The sequence below is a fragment of the Mercenaria mercenaria genome, chromosome 5 (genome assembly GCF_021730395.1).
Source record: "Mercenaria mercenaria strain notata chromosome 5, MADL_Memer_1, whole genome shotgun sequence".
In the NCBI taxonomy this organism is placed as follows: Eukaryota; Metazoa; Mollusca; class Bivalvia; order Venerida; family Veneridae; genus Mercenaria; species Mercenaria mercenaria.
The window spans coordinates 7,627,878-7,649,660 of NC_069365.1; the positions used below are offsets into that span (position 1 = coordinate 7,627,878).

General features: G+C 36.5%; 1 protein-coding gene across 1 annotated transcript in view; it reads left to right on the forward strand.

The window, feature by feature from the left end:
- Window positions 1-795: 795 nt before the first annotated feature.
- Window positions 796-21,783, forward strand: part of LOC123556372 (uncharacterized) — a 72,113-nt gene continuing 51,125 nt past the window's right edge. The window contains exon 1 of the mRNA XM_045347021.2: window positions 796-838. The gene's annotated coding sequence lies outside the window, so the exon portion shown is untranslated. The remainder of the gene's footprint in view (window positions 839-21,783) is intronic.

The window sequence follows — 21,783 nt, forward strand, 5'->3', positions numbered from 1 at the left end:
AATGCTAATAGCCCTTGGTAACCCCTCCCAATAAAAAAATCCTCAGAAATCCGTTCGGGCTATGAAATTCCATTCTGGGATACTTACGCAAGAATAATTCTGATAAATCATAAAACTTGGAATATAATTATCATGTTATTTGGGTTGATTTTGTCACAAAACCTGTCCTTTTAAAATACTGGATCCAATATTTTCAAAATTTTCAGGGGGAGCATGCCCCCGGACCCCCATAGTTGTGCCCCCTCTAGCATAAAAAACTGGATCCGCCCTTGATCAGATCATGACGATGGTAATGCCTGCGTTTGCCGCATGAAATTCAACGAGCTCATAACATCAAAATAGAATCTATCTATCTAGAGACAGATCTAGACTCTAGATCTAGACCTAGATCTACTGTATAAGTTTTTTTTTAAAGAAAAACCTCATTGTCTAGAATCTATCATTTGATCGAAAATTAATCTGATTTTACTGTTCATCGCCATCACAACTTTCCTGTGTGGGGATGAGGGGCGCTTTGTGTCACCCCGACTATTCCGCGATTTCAATCTGAAAGCAGACGAAACGGCGATTTCCCCTTTTGTGTGTTTTTAAAAGCACTTTTAGCCGCCGTTTTTTCTTTGTCTTTAAAAGAAATTAAATTTCAACAAAACGTACATATATTTAGTTGTAACAGGTTAATTAACAGCATAAAAATGTAATATTTTAGCCCAAGGTACGTTTAATTGAGCACTATTTATAGATTTTGCTATCATGTGACACTCCACGTGTCCAAGGAGAATATTCCGTACCCAGAGTTCTTTGCGTAAATATTCATTTTACACAAAATGGCGGATTCTTTGTAAGTCTAATATAGGTGAAATTTGTGAGCTTATTTAAGAGCACAAAATGATTCCCTTTTATTTTAGTTTAAGAAAATCGTTTCTGAAACCATTTGCTTCCTATTTGAAAGTGTTGTATTTATGAAAACTGCATTATGTAAAGAATTGTTAGCCGTCGTATGAAATGGGCAAGATTACGGTGTTATAGGTACTTCGTATGGCATTTGCGATGGTCACGTTGTTGATTATTGCTTATTTCTCGTCATGGTGTTGCTATTTACCGGTGGGACTGTGACACACTGGGAGATTATGATATTTTGAAAAAGTTGCGTGTACGAGTTACATTGTATGTTTTAAAATGGCCAAGAAAATTGCTTTAAAACTTTTAATAACAATATCTTCCCGATACGGAAGGCAAATTCCCGCTTGACTGTAGATTTAGATGTTATGTTATTTTAGTAAAACTGTGCACATGCACTATTTCTGTGTGATTGTCTCATACATGCAGCAGTTAAACTTTATAAAATTATATCATAGAATTTAGTCTATTTTCAGTGAGAGAAGTTGTAATTAGAACAATAGTCTGTAGACTATACTTAGCTATCAGGATTCAGCCCATTTTTTGTTTGACCTTCATGTGTGTCAGTTTATACTATGTGCATTTCTTTGTTCTGAAGATTTGATGGAAATAAAGCAATTTTTGCACACTGTTCTTTTCAGACAGGAATGTATGTAGAATCTAATAATAATGTTGTACAAGATTAGATAATTCCGGAAATTGCAATGCGTTATAAAGATTCAACATGACTTGTTTGCTACATGTATGGCTGGATGGGCTTATGGGTAATAAATGCTAAAAAGTATATCCATCCATGAACTGCATTGTGTTAATTTAAAAACCGTGCCAAAACTTTATTAAAAAAAAAAAAAAGAAATCTAGATCTAATTAATTATAATATTGATAGAAAAAGTAATATAGACCAATAATGATCTCCTGGAAAAAAAAGCATAGGGGGCATATAGCTGACATCCTGTCGGCTTAGATTGTCGCATGCACAAAATTGTTGTTCAGGTAATGCTTTTCAAAAGCTTTGAAGGGATTCGACTTGTATCAACAAAAATATCAGTAGGGGAAACTTCCCATTTGGGAAGACAACCACTTTGGTTTTCCTGACTCCCGCAATGGGAAACTTGATGCTAAATATAGTCAGTTGCTTCTCATTCGGGAAGTAAAATTATAATTTTTTAACTTGTTTCATTCAAAAGGCCCATTGCATAAGAATATATGCATGGTATCATTAAATGAAAAACACCATTGTAAACTTGAGAAAAATATCTAAATTTCTACTGCTCATTTTTTTTTGAAAATACCTTAATAAAATTATTATTTAACATTGAAATTACTTAGATTGGGAAGCTCATTATATAGATTTATACTGGATTGTTTGTCTTATTACACAAATAATACTTATAAAATACTTTTAAACATTGCCCTGCCAGATGCTTTATTACTTATTTCTGACAAATGCACTGTTTATATAGTCATACATTATGCATTTCTCGTTTCTTGTTGCTTCACCTTTAGCCTGCTAAATTTCTAAAATGGACGGTCCATCATTCAATTTGGGCAGTACCACTTACTATTCAAAGGGGTGTTCACTGAAAATTTACTGACTGAATAGCGAACAGTGCACTGTTACCATGATCAGCCTGCATGGATGTACAGGCTGATCTTGATCTGCACTGTTAGCAAAGGCAAAGATTAAAATTATTGTGGCCCAAAAAGAGAGCATCATTAAAAGCTTTCATATGGACCTGAACAAAAAAGTGCATGTATAAAAAATATTTTTTCTGAGTTGAAAAGGGGTCATATTCTGACTGAATGCAATTCAATGTAAATATACGTACTTGTGTATTATGTTTTCTGTTTAGGAAGCTTTGAAATTAAGAAATATAAAAGTTAAAGAAAAATGTTGTTAAAAGACATTTGAAAAAAATCTGAACTGTAAAAATTTAGATGAAGTATCTTATTTTAAATTGGCATATTTCATTGGCCAAGTCCAAGTCCTTCATTTGAAAAACTGCAAGCTGACCTTGACAGTGTAAACATTTGGTGTTAAGAAAACGCAATGCTAATAAATGCTCAAAAGACCAATTTAAGGCAATGAACTTGTCATCAAGACCTACACAATCAGTAAAATCTCATACTACAACTCTCAAATTAGGAAGTCAACTTATCGGATACTAGTATATATAATATGAAAAATTGCTAGGTATTCATGTTGATAATGGCCTCAAGTGGAAAATACAAGTAGAAGAAATGCAATGCACAATTATATTTACTGCTGGAACCAAACTCTACGATTGATCTTAATACAAGAAAACTATTTTACAATGCCTATGTATGCTTCCATACTTGGACTACTGCTGCACAAGTTGGTGAAACTGCACTAACTATCAAATCTCAGAAATGATTCATTCCAAAAACATCAGCTACTCGAATTATTCTTGTCAGATAAAAGTTTTGACACTCCATCAGCAGTCCGTCGTCTGTCCACTGTTTCCTTTAAACAACATCTCTTAAACCACCTGGCCAGCTTTGATAAAAACTTCACAGGGATGTTCCTTGGATGGTCTAATCTTTAAAAACTTTTCAAAGAACTGAATTCCATACAGAAAGTTCTCAGGTTGCCATGGCAACGAAAGGAAAAAATTTAAAAATCTTAATGTCCAAAAAACACAGGCCCTAGGGCTTTGATATTTGGTATTTAGCATCATCTAGTGGTCATTTACCAAGGTTATTCAAATTATCCCCCTGGTGTTAAATATGACCCTGCCCTGTGGGGACACATGGTTTATATAGACTTATATAGGGAAATCATTGAAAATCTTCTTGTCCAAAATCACAGGACCTAGGGATTTGATATTTTGTATGTACCATCATCTGGTGGTCCTCTACCAATATTATTCAAATGATCCCTCTAGGGTGAATATATGCCCCACCCTGGGGTCACATGGTTTATATAGACTTATAGGAAAACCTTTGAAAATATTATTGTCTAAAACCACAGGGCCTAGGGCTTTGTTATTTGGTATGTAGCATCATCTAGATGTTCCTACCAAAATAGTTCTAATTATCCCCTAGGGTCAAATATAGCCCTGCCCTGGGGGTCACATGGTTTATATAGACTTCTGTATATATAGGGAAAAACTTTGAAAATATTCTTGTCCAAAACCACAGGGCCTAGGGCTTTGATATTTGTATGTAGCATCATCTAGTGGTGTTCTGCCAATAATGTTCAAATTATCCCCCTAGGGTCAAATATCGCCCCGTCCTGGGGGTCACATGGTTTATATAGACTTTTATATGGAAAAGTTTGAAAATCTTCTTGTACAAAACCACATTGCCTAGGGCTTTGATATTAGGTATGTAGCATTGGGTAGTAGTATTTATTTGTCAAGATTGTTCAAATTATCCCCCTAGGGTTAAAACTGGCCTGCCCCGGTGGGGGTGGTGGGGGGCACATGGTTTGAATAGACTTTTATAGGGAAAAACAATTTAAAAAAATCTTGTTTTAAACCATAAGACCCAGAGTTTAGATATTTAGTATGTGGCATGCTCTAGTGGTTCTCTACCAAGATTGTTTAAGTCATGACCCTGAGGTCAATATATGGCACGCTTGGTGGTCCTTTGCTTTACATTGACTTATATAGGAAAAATCTTTAAAAATCTTCTTGTCCAGAATCATCCAGACCTTAGTTATTTTGTATTTAAATTGCCTAGTGGTCACCTATAAAAAAATGTTCAAATCTTGACCCTGGGGTCAAAATTGACAACCCACCGGTCAACAGTTTTTACATTAGCTTATATAGGGAAAACCTTTAAAAAATTTCTTTTCTGAAACAATAAGACCCAGAGCTTAGATTTTTGGTATGTAGCATGCGCTAGTGGTTCCTTACCAAGATTGTTCAAATCATGAACTTGGGGTCAGTATAGGCCACACCTGGGTGGTAAATACATTGACTTATTTGTTTTTGAAGCAAAGACATTTGGACCTCCAGTATCATGTTTGATACAGATTTCAATACTCATCTTGTACAATCCTAATTTTGACCTACTTTTTCATTTTTGAAGTTACAGGATAGAAATTCAAACACATCTGTATTTTTTTATACATATTGAATAGTCTTAATCATGACATACTGACCTACTTTCTTGTTTTTGAAGCTACAGCAAAGAGATTTGGACCACTTGTATAACTTTTTAACAGATTTTAGAAGTTATAGATCTTGAATAATCACTCACCTAATTTTTAGCTCACCTGAGCCAAAGGCTCATGGTGAGCTTTTGTGACCTCTCAATTCCATCGTCAGCCATGCTTCGTCCGTCCGTCAACATTTTCTAAAAAAATCATCTTCAAAACCACTGGGTAGAATTACACCAAGCTTCAACAAGAATGACCTTGGGTGGCCCTCCTTTCAAAATTTCTTAAAGAATTGAATTCCATGCAGAACTCTGGTTGTCATGGCAACTGAAAGGAAAAACTTTTAAAATCTTCTTTTCCTAAACCACAAGGCTTAGAGCCTTGATATTTGGCATGTGACATTATCTTATGGTCCTCTATGAAAATTGTTCAAGTTGTACCCCTGGAGTGAAAAGAGGCCCCGCCCTGTGGGTCACAATTTTTACATAGACTTATATAGGAAAAAGCTTTAAAAATCGTCTTGTCTAAAACCACAAAACTTCAGCCTTCGATATTTGGAATGTAGCATTGCCTTGTGGTCCTCTACCTAAATTATTCAAATTATAATCCTGGGGTGAAAAGAGGCCCTGCCCTAGGGGGGGTTGGGGTCTCAAGTTTTACATAGACTTATATAGGAAAATAACTTTAAAAATCTTCTTGTCTGAAAGTTTAAGGCCTAGGCCTTTGATATTTGTAGCATTGCCTAGTGGATCTCTAACAAGATTGTTCAAATTATGCCCCTGGGTGAAAAGAGGCCCCACCCTGGGGGTCACTTGTTATATGAGTTATGGAGGAATAAATACTTCAAAAAATCAGATCATATTTCCTAGACTATTTAATTATGATTACCTGATGACCCCAAGTGATTAGGGGTCACCTGACTGTGACCTTGACCTACTGAACTACTTTCTTGTTTAAGATACAGCCTAGAAATTTGGATGACATGTACAGTTTTGCACACCGTTCTTAAAACTGACTTTCAGCGACCATGAATATGACCTATTGACCTACTTTCGAATATTTTAGCATCAGTTTGCCATTTTAAACATGAGGCTCATATTACTCAGGTGAGCAGTTCAGCGTCATCATGACCCTCTTGTTTGCATTTAAAGCTTTAGCAAAGAAATTTATTCAAGCAAGCAACTAGGGTCATCATGGCCCTCTTGTAAAAATATAGTGGTTTTAACAAGTGCACTGGTAATGAGTAAAAATGTAAACAATGCTTTCTGTGTCTAAGAATCTTGGAAAGAATGAATGACAGTCAATCTTGGTCATAATACTGATTGACAGGGAATGCTAATAACTTCATATAATACAAAAACCTATGTTGTTTGTAACTGTTATGTCCTATCGATTGAAATCTTCTCAAAACTTGCAAAATTATTGCTTAAGTCGTGACAAAGTTCACTGTCTTTGCCGTTAGCCTGCTGATAAAAGGGGCAAACATAAAAGAATTGGTGTAAGTTATATTTCACTGGTAACACCAGTTTATACTCTAACAAACACGTCAGCAAAATTTGGGCAGTTTTGAAAGAATAAATATGTTGACAAAATTAGATGGTATGTTTTCTTTACACTAAAACTGTCGTAAACTAACAAAGTAAATATGCCGATAATCTGGAGTACTCCCAACACATTGTTCCCCACTGGGGGAGACATTATTGTTTTTGCCCAGTCCATCCGTCCTTCCGTCCATCCGTCACACTTCATTTCCAATCAATAACTGGAGAACCATATGACCAAGAACCTTCAAGCTTCATAGGTTGGGAGGGCTTATGAAGTAGACAACCCCTATTGATTTGGGGTCACCGTGTCAAAGGTCAATGTCACAGGGGCCTGAACATGGAAAATCATTTCCGATCAATAACTTTAGAACCACTTGACCCAGAATCTTGAAACTTGGTAGGATAATTGGACATGCAGAGTAGATGGCCAGTATTGAATTTGGGGTCACTCTATTAAAGGTCAAGGTCACCAGGGCCCGAACAATTTTTTTACATGGAAAACCATTTCCGGTCAGTAACTTGAAAACCACCTGACCCAGAATGTTAAAACTTCATAAGGTGATTTGTCATGCAGAGTAGATGACCCCTATTGATTTTGGGGTCACTATGTCAAACGTCAAGGTCAAAAGGGGCCTGAACATGGAAAACCATTTCCGATCAATATCTTGAGAACCTCTTGACCCAGAATGTTGAAACTTCGTAGAATAATTGGACATGCAGAGTAGATGGCCCCTGTTGAACTTGATGTCATTTTATTAGCTCATCTGATTTTTTGAAGAAAAAAATGAGTTGTTGTCATCACTTGATCGGCGTCGGCATTGCCTGGTTAAGTTTTATGTTTAGGTCAGCTTTTCTCCTAAACTACCAAAGCTGTTGCTTTGAAACTTGCAACATTTGTTCACCATTACTAGCTGACTCTGTACAGCAAGAAATATAACTCCATCCTGTTTTTTGCAAGAATTATGGCCACTTTGGGACTTAGAAAATCAGATTTCTTGGTTAAGTTTTATGTTTAGGTCAATTTTTCTCCTAAACTATCAAAGCTATTGCTTTAAAACTTGCAACACTTGTTCACCATCATTTGCTGACTCTGTACAGCAAGAAACATAACTCCATCGTGCTTTTTGCAAGAATTATGGCCCCTTTTGGACTTAGAAAATATCAGATTTCTTGGTTAAGTTTTATGTTTAGGTCAATTTTTCTCCTGAACTATTAAAGCTATTGCTTTGAAACTTGCAACAGTAAATGTTCACCATCAAAAGCTGACCCTGTGCAGCAAGAAACATAACGCCATCCTGCTTTTTGCAAGAATTATAGCCCCTTTTGGACTTAGAATATATTAACTTTTGCGTTTAGGTAAACTTTTCTCCTTTACAGTCAAACCTATTGCTTTAAAACTTGGAGCAGTTATTCGCCATTAAAAGCTGACACTGCACAGCAAGTACCGTAACTCTGTATTGCTTTTTGCAAGAATTATGGCCCCTTTTGGACTTAGAAAATCATGGATAGGTCAATATTTCTATTATACAGAGACAAAAAAATCAGATGAGCATCTGCACCCGCAAGGATTGTTAAAGGTCACTGGGGCCCAGTGTCTCTTTGACTTTAGCTCCTGTCCCCTGTTGACTTCTTGCTTATACGACTATGCATTAGGGGAGACATGTGCTTTTCTACAAAAGCATCTTCTAGTTACAAAATTGTTCCAGTTCACACAATGTAGTCTGGTAGCGAATAAGGGTGCACTTACATTGCCTAGCTATAGATACTGCTGTTATAGCAAAGTGGTAGAGTGTCTGCCTTAAGCCTGAGAGGTCTTGGAATCGAGTCCCGGTCAGAGCTTAAATATTTGCATTCTGTTACAGCATGTATTTGAAGGTTATCAGACTGTTTAAGATGTTCTAAATTTTTAGCCAACTGTATAATGGATCATTGTGTAGCAATCCAGATCACTGTTGAATGTGAAATGAAATACACCCAAAGAGAAAATATCCAATATATTATGTCCCTTAAATGTTTCTGCTCTGCATGTCCAAGAAGAGTTAATTTCCTTGATCACAAAATTTTCTTTAATATGAATATATACATCTGGTTAAAATGTTGTAAATATATCTATTTTTAGCTCACCTGTCACAAAGTGACAAGGTGAGCTTTTGTGATTGCGCGGTGTCCGTCGTCTGTCGTCCGTCCGTGCGTCCGTAAACTTTTGCTTGTGACCACTCTAGAGGTCACATTTTTTGTGGGATCTTTATGAAAGTTGGTCAGAATGTTCATCTTGATGATATCTAGGTCAAGTTCGAAACTGGGTCACGTGCCTTCAAAAACTAGGTCAGTAGGTCTAAAAATAGAAAAACCTTGTGACCTTTCTAGAGGCCATATATATTTCACAAGATCTTCATGGAAATTGGTCAGAGTGTTCACCTTGATGATATCTAGGTCAAGTTCGAAACTGGGTCACGTGCGATCAAAAACTAGGTCAGTAGGTCTAAAAATAGAAAAACCTTGTGACCTCTCTAGAGGCCATATATTTCACAAGATCTTCATGAAAATTGGTCAGAACGTTCACCTTGATGATATCTAGGTCAGGTTCGAAACTGGGTCACGTGCCATCAAAAACTAGGTCAGTAGGTCAGATAATAGAAAAACCTTGTGACCTCTCTAAAGGCCATATTTTTCTTGGGGTCTGTATGAAAGTTGGTCTGAATGTTCATCTTGATGATATCTAGGTCAAGTTCGAAACTGGGTCACCTGCGATCAAAAACTAGGTCAGTAGGTCTAAAAATAGAAAAACCTTGTGACCTCTCTAGAGGCCATATATTTCATGAGATCTTCATCAAAATTAGTCAGAATTCATCTTGATGATATCTAGGTCAGGTTCGTAAATGGGTCACGTGCCATCAAAAACTAGGTCAGTAGGTCAAATAATAGAAAAACCTTGTGACCTCTCTAGAGACCATATTTTTCATGAGATCTTTATGAAAGTTGGTCTGAATGTTCACTTTGATGATATCTAATTCAAGTTCGAAAGTGGGTCATGTGCCGTCAAAAACCAGGTCAGTAGGTCAAATAATAGAAAAACCTTGTGACCTCTCTAAAGGCCATATTTTTCATGGGATCTGTATGAAAGTTGGTCAGAATGTTCATCTTGATGATATCTAGGTCAAGTTCAAAACAAGGTCATGTGCGGTCAAAAACTAGGTCAGTAGGTCTAAAAATAGAAAAACCTTGTGACCTCTCTAGAGGACAGACTTGTGAATGAATCTCCATAAAATTTGGTCAGAATGTTCATCTTGATGATATCTAGGTCAAGTTCGAAAGTGGGTCACGTGCCTTCAAAAAGTAGGTCAGTAGGTCAAATAATAAAAGAATGTTGTGACCTCTCTAGAGGCCATATTTTTCGTGGGATCTGTATGAAAGTTGGTCTGAATGTTTATCTTGATGATATATAGGTCAAGTTCAAAACTGGGTCAACTGCGATCAAAAACTAGGTCAGTAGGTCTAAAAATAGAAAAACCTTGTGCCCTCTCTAGAGGCTATACCCTTGAATGGATCTTCATGAAAATTGGTCAGAATGTTCACCTTGATGATATCTAGGTCAAGTTAGAAACTGGGTCACATGCCTTAAAAAACAAGGTCAGTAGGTCAGATAATAAAAAAAACTTGTGACCTCTCTAGAGGCCATACTTTTCACGGGATCTGTATGAAAGTTGGTCTGAATGTTCATCTTGATGATATCTAGGTCAAGTTCGAAACTGGGTCACATGCGGTCAAAAACTAGGTCAGTAGCTCTAAAAATAGAAAAACTTGTGACCTCTCTAGATGCCATATATTTCATGAGATCTTCATGAAAATTCTTCTGAATGTTCACCTTGATGATATCTAGGTCAGTTTCGAAACTGGGTCAAGTGCGATCAAAAACTAGGCCAGTAGGTATGAAAATAGAAAAACCTTGTGACCTCTCTAGAGGCCATATTTTTCATGAGATCTTCATGAAAATTAGTGAGAATGTTCACCTTGATGATATCTAGGTAAAATTCAAAACAGGGTCACGTACCTTCGAAAACTAGGTCAGTAGGTCAAATAATAGAAAAACCTTGCGACCTCTCTAGAGACCATATTTTTCAATGGATCTTCATGAAAATTGGACAGAATTTTTATCTTGATAATATCTAGGTCAAGTTGAAAACTGGGTCACTTGAGCTCAAAAACTAGGTCACTATGTCAAATAGTAGAAAAAACGATGTCATACTCAAAACTAGGTCATGTGGGAAGAGGTGAGCGATTCAGGACCATCATGGTCCTCTTGTTGTGAAATGTACGGACATTTGCCAACATTTCAAATCTTTTTTAGCTACATAGTTACCTATATTTTGAAGAAAAAAAATAGGTACTATCTGTACAGTATACTGCTTTATAGTTGTTATGATCTCACAACAGGTGTCTTCTTGTCTTCAAGAATGTCACTGCTTGTTATTTATCCCCCCACCAAAGGTGAAGGGGATATTAGAAATGCTCTCCGTCTGTGTGTGCTTCCGTCCGTCCGTCCGTCCGTGCGTCCGCAACGATATTTGTCCGCAGCATAACTCCAAAAGTACTTGAGGGATTTTCTTCAAACTTCATACACTGATAGAACACATTGGGAGGAAGTGCAGTGTGCAAGAACAATAACTCTACCTTGCCTATTTTTTGAGTTATTCCCCTTTATCTTATTTTCTTAAAAAAATTTGTCCGGAGCATAACTCCAAAAGTACTGGAGGGATTTTCTTCAAACTTCATACACTGATAGAACACATTGGGAGGAAGTGCAGTGTGCAAGAACAATAACTCTACCTTGCCTATTTTTTGAGTTATTCCCCTTTATCATATTTTCTTAAAACATTTTGTCCGGAGCATAACCCCAAAAGTACTGGAGGGATTTTCTTCGAGCTTCATACACTGATAGAACACATTGGGAGGAAGTGCAGTGTGCAAGAACAATAACTCTACCTTGCCTATTTTTAGCTCACCTGTCACAAAGTGACAAGGTGAGCTTTTGTGATCGCGCGGTGTCCGTCGTCCGTCCGTCCGTCCGTAAACTTTTGCTTGTGACCACTCTAGAGGTCACATTTTTCATGGGATCTTTATGAAAGTTGGTCAGAATGTTCATCTTGATGATATCTAGGTCAAGTTCGAAACTGGGTCATGTGCCGTCAAAAACTAGGTCAGTAGGTCTAAAAATAGAAAAACCTTGTGACCTCTCTAGAGGCCATAATTTTCAATGGATCTTCATGAAAATTGGTCAGAATGTTCATCTTGATGATATCTAGGTCAAGTTCGAAACTGGGTCACGTGCGGTCAAAAACTAGGTCAGTAGGTCTAAAAATAGAAAAACCTTGTGACCTCTCTAGAGGCCATATATTTCACAAGATCTTCATGAAAGTTGGTCAGAACGTTCACCTTGATGATATCTAGGTCAAGTTCGAAACTGGGTCACGTGCCTTCAAAAACTAAGTCAGTAGGTCAAATAATAGAAAAACCTTGTGACCTCTCTAAAGGCCATATTTTTCATGGGATCTGTATGAAAGTTGGTCTGAATGTTAATCTTGATGATTTCTAGGTCAAGTTCGAAACTGGGTCACGTGCCATCAAAAACTAGGTCAGTAGGTCTAAAAATAGAAAAACCTTGTGACCTTTCTAGAGGCCATATATTTCACAAGATCTTCATGAAAATTGGTCAGAACGTTCACCTTGATGATATCTAGGTCAAGTTCGAAACTGGGTCACGTGCCATCAAAAACTAGGTCAGTAGGTCTAAAAATAGAAAAACCTTGTGACCTTTCTAGAGGCCATATATTTCAAAAGATCTTCATGAAAATTGGTCAGAACGTTCACCTTGATGATATCTAGGTCAGGTTCGAAACTGGGTCACGTGCCATCAAAAACTAGGTCAGTAGGTCAAATAATAGAAAAACCTTGTGACCTCTCTAAAGGCCATATTTTTCATGGGATCTGTGTGAAAGTTGGTCTGAATGGTCATCCTGATGATATCTAGGTCAAGTTCGAAACTGGGTCACGTGCGGTCAAAAACTAGGTCAGTAGGTCTAAAAATAGAAAAACCTTGTGACCTCTCTAGAGGCCATATATTTCATGAAATCTTCATGAAAATTTGTCATTATGTTCACCTTGATGATATCTAAGTCAAGTTCGAAAGTGGGTCATGTGCCATCAAAAACTAGGTCAGTAGGTCAAATAATAGAGAAACCTTGTGACCTAACTAGAGGCCATATTTTCCATGGGATCTGTATGAAAGTTGGTATGAATGTTCATCTTGATGATATCTAGGTCAAACTTGAAAGTGGGTCACGTGCCGTCAAAAACTAGGTCAGTAGGTCAGATAATAGAAAAACCTTGTGACCTCTCTAAAGGCCATATTTTTCAATGGATCTTCATGAAAGTTGGTCTGAATGTTCATCTTGATGATATCTAGGTCAAATTCGAAACAGGGTCATGTGCGGTCAAAAACTAGGTCAGTAGGTCTAAAAATAGAAAAACCTTGTGACCTCTCTAGAGGCGATACTTGTGAATGGATATTCATAAAAATTGGTCAGAATGTTCACCTTGATGATATCTAAGTCAAGTTCGAAAGTGGGTCACGTGCCTTCAAAAAGTAGGTCAGTAGGTCAAATAATGAAAAAACGTTGTGACCTCTCTAAAGGCCATATTTTTCATGGGATCTGTATGAAAGTTGGTCTGAATGTTTATCTTGATGATATCTAGGTCAAGTTTGAAACTGGGTCAACTGCGATCAAAAACTAGGTCAGTAGGTCTTGAAATAGAAAAACCTTGTGACCTCTCTAGAGGCCATACCCTTGAATGGATCTTCATGAAAATTGGTCAGAATGTTCACCTTGATGATATCTAGGTCAAGTTTGAAACTGGGTCACGTGCCTTAAAAAACTAGGTCAGTAGGTCAAATAATAGAAAAACCTTGTGACCTCTCTAGAGACCATATTTTTCAATGGATCTTCATGAAATTTGGTCAGAATTTTTATCTTTATAATATCTAGGTCAAGTTCAAAACTGGGTCACATGAGCTCAAAAACTAGGTCACTCTGTCAAATAATAGAAAAAACGACGTCATACTCAAAACTGGATCATGTGGGAAGAGGTGAGCGATTCAGGACCATCATGGTCCTCTTGTTTGAGTTATTCCCCTTTATCATATTTTCTTAAAGAAATTTGTCCGGAGCATATCTTTTTCATGCATGGAGGGATTTTGATATATCTTGGCACAAATGTTTACCACCACGATGCGGAGTGTCATACGCCAGAACTAGGTCCCTAGGTCTAAGGTCAAGGTCACACTTAGAGGTCAAAGGATACAAGAATAAAAACCTTGTCCGGAGCATTTCTTCTTCATGCATTGAGGGATTTTGATATAACTTGGCACAAATGTTTACCACCACGAGACGGAGTGTCATGGGCAAACTAGGCCTAAGGTCAAGGTCACACTTAGAGGCCAAAGGTCAGATACAAGAATGACTTTGTCCGAAGCATTTCTTCTTCATGCATGGAGGGATTTTGATGTAACTTGGCACAATTATACACCATCATGAGACGAAGTGTCATGCGCAGTTCCCTTCTTTAGAATTACTTCCCTTTGTTGTTACTTTAAATAGCTTTTATTGTAACTTTTTCATTACTAGTCGTAGGGAAAAATCGAGACCACTTTTCTGTAGTACAACAAACATGCTAAATTCAATTTTGAGGTGTATTTTGACCAGTCTCTTCCTGATAAAGATTTTTGTGTGGACTTGCAAATTTTTTTTTTTTTTTTTTTTTTTTTTAAAGATTACTTTCCCTTAGTTGTTACTATAAATAACTTATATTGTAACATTTTTATAATTGACCCTAGGGAAAAAACAAGACCACTTTTCTGTGGTACAGCATAGATGTTACTCTCCAGTTTTAGGTGTATTTTATTAATTTTATTATATATAAGGTATCTCTACCTAGTAAGGAGTTTTTTTGTGGACTTTAAAAAACAAAAGACTTACAATGATTACTAAACAACCACAAAATTAACATTCCATTGCAAATACAGCTGCTAGAGTAAAGAAATTTGCTTTGACGGGCATATATTGTGACATTCTGGCACTCTTGTTCTCTGTTAGCTTTCCATTCCTTCTTTTTACAGTAGCCATATAGAAAAACATCATAGTTATACTCTTCATGAAAATTGATAAAATTTAGCAGTAAACCACCTCACTACTGACTTATTCTTTCTTCCACATCTTAAAACCCCTGATGCGGACCACATCCTTCAATTATGATATGCCCGGTGGGGGGATTAGCCATGTCTGACATGGCTCTTGTTATTCTATGAGAGTGAGACAGTTTTCCCTGTACTATGATAAAGAAACTTTTAAAGGTTCTTAGATGTTCACTAGATGACTCTGTTCATGAGTAAACTGTTGTCAAATAAGTGCTGTTTGCAAAATGCAGGAGTTCCTTTAACGTGGTTGTGTAGATAAATTAAAAATAATCTCAGAAATCAGTGGTCAGTACTGGATTTGCTTCTGAGGGGCAAACTGACCTTGATTTATATTAGCTTAGTATGTTAGGGGGAAGACTTATTTCCTGGTTGCTGGAAGTCTTTAGACTTATTTCATGGTTTCTAGAATGTAATATTTTTAGCTCACCTGAGCACAAAGTGCTCATGGTGAGGTATTGTGATCACGCTGTGTCCGTCCGTCTGTGTGTCAAGTTGTCTGTCGTCAACATTTGTGTTTAAACAACATCTCCTCCAAAACCACAGAACTGATTTTGATGGAACTTGGCCATGATGTTCCTTGGGTGGTCCTCTACTGAAGTTATTCAAGCGGTTCCACTTGGTTGCACTTAGGGGCTGCCAGAGCTAAAAATAGAAAAAACTTCAAACAACATCTCCTCCTAAACCAATGGTCTGATTTTGAAATTATTTCACACAAATTGTCCTTATGTCACCCTCTACCAAGACTGTTCAAATTATACCATTGTCAAACAACATTGCCGCTTGAGGGTGTGGTCACTTTTCCCTATATGTATATAGTGGAAACTTTAAAAATCTTCTTGTGTGAAACTGCTGGCCTGATTTTAGAATAATTTTACACAAATGTTCCTTGTGTGACCCTTTACCAGGATTGTTCAAATTATTTTTATTTGTCAAAAAACACAGCCGCCAGAGGGCGTGGTCACTTTTCCCTATATGTATATAGTGGAAACTTTAAAAATCTTCTTGTGTGAAACTGCTGGCCCGATTTTAGAATAATTTTACACAAATGTTCCTTGTGTGACCCTTTACCAGGATTGTTCAAATTATTTTTATTTGTCAAAAAACACGGCCGCCAGAGGGCGTGGTCACTTTTCCCTATATGTATATAGTGGAAACTTTAAAAATCTTCTTGTGTGAAACTGCTGGCCCAATTTTAAAATAATTTTACACAAATGGTCCTTGTGTGATCTTCTACCAAGATTATTCAAATCATTTTAATTTGTCAAAAAACATGGCCGCCAGAGAACGTGGTCACTTTTCTTTATATGTATATAGTGGAAACTTTAAAAATCTTTGTTTTGTGAAACTGCTGGCCCGATTTTAAAATAATTTTGCATAAATGATTTTTGTGTGACCCTCTACCAAGATTGTTCAAATTATTCTGATTCATCAAAAAACATGGCTGCCAGGAGGCGTGATCACTTTTCTTCTCTGAATCAATAATAGCTAGAGCCTTGATTTTTGGCGTGTGATATCAGATTTGTAATCTCTACTATAATTGTTCAAATTATTGCCCTAGGTTCAAAAGTGTGTATGACATCATTGTCATGAATATGATATAGGCTAAAGAAACCTAACTCTGTACTTGAAGCCTTGTACACAGGTGAGTGCTTTAGGGTCAATGACCCTCTTGTTCTGTTACAGCTTCTTTTTGCCTACTTTGCAAATGCATGGCTCTGGGCTGCGTTTGTTGTGCTCTGCTTCCGAGAAATCTACCCTTACCTATTATCTTTATTGTTGGCAAAATACTATTTAAGATGTCAGTCACATTCCAGAAATATTTTATGACATTTTTCAGTTTCCATATATTCTGTTAGAGACTTGTTGAAGGAACAAAAATACCTGTTACATAGAGTTAGATTCCTATTGCAAATGTGCATTTTATTACTTTTAAGAAATTTTGTAATTTTATCTCCCTTCAATATAAAAACATTTAAAAAGTGAACTATTTCTTTTGATTTTAATATAATTTCTAGTGTGACATTTGCATTTGATAAATATTGGGATATTCCATCTACCTGAAATAAAAGGCAAGTTTTAAAACAGCCTGTAGCTTTGGGATTCATCTATTTTTAATCTGTTTTGGTTGTGCAACCAAATAAAGGGAGGTAATAATAATTAAATAAACTCGCATTTCTGATACATTTTGTCTAAATATGTACTTGTCAATGCATATCTTTGACAGCTTTAACATAGTAGTGCTGATTTCCTTAGGCAAAATATGTTTATTTAATTTATACTTATGCTAAAATAACACTATCTTGGTTAGGCAACCAGGACAGGAAAATTAAACCGGTGAAATTCTAATGTGTAAACATAAATAAGTGTAAATGATCAGTTGGTTAAGTTTTGAACAAATGCATTAATTGACCAAAATCTGATTAACCCTTTAAGGTGGTGGTGAAAATTCATAAAGTAATGGAAGGCAAAAAAGTATTTACATATTACAACAGAAGTAATCTTTTTATTACTGTTTTACTACTAAAGCATTTAGTTTTTCAGGAATGGAAAGATAATTGAGAAGTTTATCAAACTAGTTTTACATTATTTTATCAACAATAGATATATAGACCAGGAAGTAAGAAGGTTATATTACGTAGAATACACTGAAAACAAAAGTAGGACATAATATAGTGTTTCTGTGGATGAACAGAGTTAGTATTATTTTTTCAAACATTTAGTGAATTTACTTTAATTGAAAGTTTGGAATTTCATTTAATATTCTGAGAGAGAAATGGGTAGTGGAATTAGTAGATAGAAAGATAGAGGGATAAGATGATAGTATATGTGCACACATAATAAAGCCTGCTTAATAGTAACTCCCTAGTGAAAATGAACATCTGGAATACCACTGGAACATCAACTGGAATTCCATCTCGGTTCCACTGGTATTTTTCAACGGAATAGTGTTGGTATTCCACTGGAATAGCGATTATTTTCCAGTGGAATTCATTTGGAATACCAGTGGAATCCCACCAAAATACCGTTGAAAAATACCAGTGGAATTCCACCAGAATACCTGTGGAATTCCACCAGATACCAGTGGAATTCCACCAGAATACCAGTGGAATTCCACTTATAATACCAGTGGTATACCATCAAGATTCCAGTTGAATTCCATCAAGTTTCCAGTGGAATTCCACTTAAAATACCAGGGGTATACCATCAAGATTCCAGTTGAATTCCATCAAGTTTCCAGTGGAATTCCATTTGAAATACTAGTGATATACCATCAAGATTCCAGTAGAATTCCATCAGGTTTCCAGTGGAATTCCACTTAAAATACCAGTGGTATACCATCAAGACTCCAGTAGAATTCCATCAAGTTTCCAGTGGAATTCCATATGAATACAAGCAGAATATCATCTCAATACCAGTGAAATGCTGATGACCCCCACCCCGAAAGGCAGTGGAAATCCTTTTTGTTCTAGTTAAATTACATCCACAACTCTCACCTGGAAGAATTCTAATGGAAAATAAATGGTATTTCAATGGTAAGTCAATGAAAAAAATGGTACTTTAATGATATCTAATGAAAATCAATGGTAAATCAATGAATATAAATGGTACTAATGATATCTAATGAAATTCAATGGTAAAAAATGCACTGCATGGACAGCATTTTTCCCACTGCAACTGGCGGGCATTCAAGGGACACTGGACAGATGACGATTCTGACAGATGGCCCTGTCTGTCAGTGGATATTCATTTATCATGTGACTTAAATCCTTGCGTTAGGTAAATATATATCTTGCAATGTTGCTTTTAATTGGATGTTGGTGTCCTTATCATGTGTAAAATAGGAGATGTGCAAGTTTACATCATAATAAAGACTCATGCTAGTTTTTATCAATTTATATCAAATACATTATGAGCCAGGTGAGTCACTAGGTGAAAATGTGCATTTTGTCACTATTTTAGGGGCCATAGCTCTAGAAATAGGCGATGGCCACGAAATGTAGGAGGTGCCCGGAAGTTCATATCATGTTACAGACTCATGCAAGGTTTCATTAATCTATATGAAATCCTTTTTGAGGTAGGTGCATCATCACAAGATGAAAATGTGCATTTTTCACTATTTCAGGGGCCATAACTCTGGAATTTGGGAGAGGGGTGCATTGCCAGCTGGAAAATAGAAATAGGAGGTGCACAAGGTCATATCATAATAATTTAGACTCATCAATTTATATCAAATACTTTTTGAGCTTGGTGCGCCGCAAGATGAAAATGTGCTTTTTTGACTATTTCAGGGGCCATAACTCTAGAAATAGGGAGCAGAGACAGACGAAAAATAGGAGGTGCACACGTTCATATCATGTTAAAGACTTATGCAATATTTCATCAATTTTTATTAAATACTTTTTGAGATAGGCGCATCACATTTTTTTTTCCTACACACAAACGGATGGACGTACAGATGCATGGATGACACTAGACTAAAATTATATGCCCCCACCACTCATAGTGGGGGCACAGAAACACATATTTTGACAAAGTAAGAAGCATGGAAATCAAGAACTGATCAAAATATTTACATAATATAAGAATAAAAGTCATGAAAACCAATGACAAAAATATGACTGCATCTGACTAGAATCATATGAACAAAAGAAACAGAAAAAATATCACATTTTATAATTGATTTAAACTTCTTTTGTTTTCAACATATATAAGGCACTTACTGTAGCTGATACCATGCTATTCACATAAATCTGGTCCAGAATTTCAAACTATATAAAAACCATCATTTTTCTGCCAAAACTGGTGCTATTTTATTCACAAATCATGAAATTCAGTTGAGTGGAATTCCACTTGTACCGGTATTCCAAATTCAAATTCCAGTGGAATTCCACCTGTACTGGTATTTCAAATTCAAATTCCAGTGGAGTTTCACCTCTACTGGTATTTCAGATTCCAGTTCCAGTGGTATATTTGGTAATTCCACTGGTATTCCAGTAACATAGCAGATTCCAGTGGAATTTATGTAGCATTCCACTGGAATTCCATTGATTTTTTCACTAGGGAGGATAAATTATATATAACAATATTTAATACATTTTTATAACCTAAAAAATTCTGTCAGCTTTGACATAATAGTTAGTAAGATATAAATATCATTTTGATGTAAGTATTATGAAACTGTTATCTGAAACAAAGTTAGGTTGAGCTGATTTTTGGTTGAAAATTTTGGTGCACTTTCCTCTTTTATGCCTGGGAAAAGTTCCAAAAATGATTCCTCAGTTTGTCTGTCTGTCTAATTGTTTTCAGTGTAACTAGTAATTAAAAGGATTCCAGTGAAACTTTTAAGGAAATCTTAGTGAGTGAGTGGGATGAATTCCTGGTAGACAGGTAGACATTTGTATTGCCTAAGAAGCTCAGACTTCAGGTCTGTGTTTGTCATCACCATCAACATCATATTTGACGGATTTCTCTTACACTTGTATGAACACATCTGGAACTGTGCATGGTCTGTAACTTTCTGGCATAAATTTCAGTCGGTTCTGCTGAACTTGAACTAAAATTAGGAAATATTTGAATAAAATACTTCTTATTAACCTTCTTATTGATCTTTATTAAACCTGATCTGTAGCAACCTAGGCTGGACCTCAACATGAATCTGCTTGACTCTGCTTAGAAGAAAAGCCAGCGCTTTAAAAAAGAAAAACATTATACAGCACCTTGTCCTGGTGGATTCTGAACAAACTTACTCTGTAGCATCCTTGCATTGTCTTAATTAAAGTTTGCTTACTAGGGAGATATTCAACAGCTTTCAAAGTACAGTCTGACCTGTCTTAAGCAGCCAGCCAGGGGAAGCAGACAATTTGGCTGCTTAAGCTAGGTGACTGCTGATTGGAGGTGCAGCCAGTATATGTATTTTTCAAACTTCTGACCAGTTTAGCCTTGTTTACAATTTTCGCCATTTTGGTAAGGAAAGCTACTGTCCATGCTTACTGTCTATGCTAAAATCTAAGATTGCGGTTATGTTCCGTAAAAGATTGAATGGTTTATATTTCTTTCAAACACAATAAACTTTGTATAAATTTAATAGTATTTTGATGAAAGAAATATAAAGAAATCATAAATATAATGCTACTAATTAGATATCGAGATTTATCTTTAACCGAGATCAAACTGTGAACAACAAAATTGACACGAGGTGACACGCTAATTAAATTGCCCATAATTACTGGCCATTTGATCGTAACGAAAAGGGGATCGCGCCTTTGGTTATCAGTTTTAATTGAGAAGCTCATGCTCATGTCATTTTGTCGTTCTTGTGGTGAAGTCACGCGAAACTTGGCAATCACGTGTTTCTAAAAAATTGGGTATCTTCGGTGATTATCGCCTAAAAATTATTGGTTTTGAAAGAAACATGGCCACTGAAAGGGGTCAAATACGGCGGTCGGGAGGCAATTTCGGTGGCCGCTGGCTGCGGATGGGAGGTGGCTGCTGAATGAAGTGATGAAATAGAGGAAAATCCGCCGGGGGCGTCATAAAATGACCGCTGATCAGAGGTGACCGTTAGTACAGGTTAGACTGTACTTCCCATAAACAGCTAGATGTATTTTCACCAAACTTGGTCACAAGCATCCTGTGATGAACCTTTCTCAAATTTCTGTTCAAAGTGCTGCTGTGGAGCTGAGCTAACCATCTGTCATCTAGTTGTTCACACTTTTCTTCAGATGACATTTCTTCTGAAAGTGCTGGTTAGAATTGCACCAAACTTGGTCAATAGCATCCTGGCATGATCCTCTATATCAATGTTGTTCAAATATTTCAGCTTGGCCACTTTAAGGGGCCTAGAGAGCTAGAAAAACCTTTAAATGACTTCTTCTTGTGATCTGCTTGATGAACCTTCTGTAAGATTATTATAAGGTTCTGTCTCAAATTTGGTGCAGGTATTTGATTCCCTGTAAGTGGTTCTA